Raw genomic sequence first — 1181 nt, forward strand, 5'->3', positions numbered from 1 at the left:
ATAGAAAAGATACCAGAAGCATGATAGAATACAAGTACAATTTTAAGTTCCTTGAAAAAGGATTGAAACAGCCATAAAGATTGAAAGAGAACTGCCAAGAAAACTTGTTGTTGTGTCTTTCGGCTTTTCCCGGTTAGGGGTCGCCACAGTGGAACTCCGGTCCGCTAATGATTGGCAGTAGATTTTTACATGCCGAGTTGCCAGCCCTGATGCACAGCCTTCAACGAAGGTACACCCATTCACGCATGTCTCCACACAGAAGACGCTCCAGCTAAGAATCAAACAGGACAACGTCTTACTGTGAGGTGACAATGCTACCGCAGCACCACCACTGCAGTTAAGTTACTAAATGGCTGTGCTGTTTATTAGCTTTATATGTAAGTAAAATGAGGCTGTTCGATGTAGTGTCAAGAGGTATGGATTTAAAGGTAATGAGAATGAAATAAAAACGATTTAGGGTAAGCTTTAGGTTGGTTGAATAGAGAAGTTGCTTGGCAGAGGTAATAACAAAGTGTAGTTGGATTGGTATATGAAGAACAATATAGACAGAGATTTTCTTTAAAGAGGACAAATTGTAGTATGCCCTTAGATGTCCAAAATGGCTTTGGATTATATTACAGGTGTTCTGCGGGTTGATGTAGTATTGCTTTTTGACAGCTTTAATTCTTGTCTTTGTAAGGGTACAGAGATGTTTAAAAAGCTGGAGATGTTGTTGTGTTTCTTGTCTGATCCAATTTTTTCCAGGCCTTGTCCTTGTTATGCATGATTTAATTTTTGTCATGGTTATCCAGGCTGGCAGGAATGCCTTTAAAACTCTGCTTTGTAACTGTTCAATTCTAGTACTCTGCTGTCAGTGTAGACCATCCACATAGTTTTAAAGTAGAGTTGAAGGTTTCTTTGTTAAACCTTGACAGGTTACAAGCACAATTCTGCATATGCAGATTGTGCTTGTGGGCAATGAGGTTATTTGTGAATGTTTGGAGATGGTCAATGAGGGTATCTGGAAAAGTTTCTCATAATGTAAACTTGGTGGGGTCTGAAATCTATAGCCAATCTAAAATAACAGCTGTAGAGTTAGATATGTTATAAATTGCTAAACTATTGATATGATGAGTAAAGCTTTAGAGATTTAGTAGGGGAAATACAACTTGATTGCTATTATGCATAGGAAATCAGTGCCA

The sequence above is a fragment of the Protopterus annectens genome, chromosome 8.part0 (assembly GCF_019279795.1).
Source record: "Protopterus annectens isolate FY-2018-M chromosome 8.part0, PAN1.0, whole genome shotgun sequence".
Classification (NCBI taxonomy): domain Eukaryota; kingdom Metazoa; phylum Chordata; order Ceratodontiformes; family Protopteridae; genus Protopterus; species Protopterus annectens.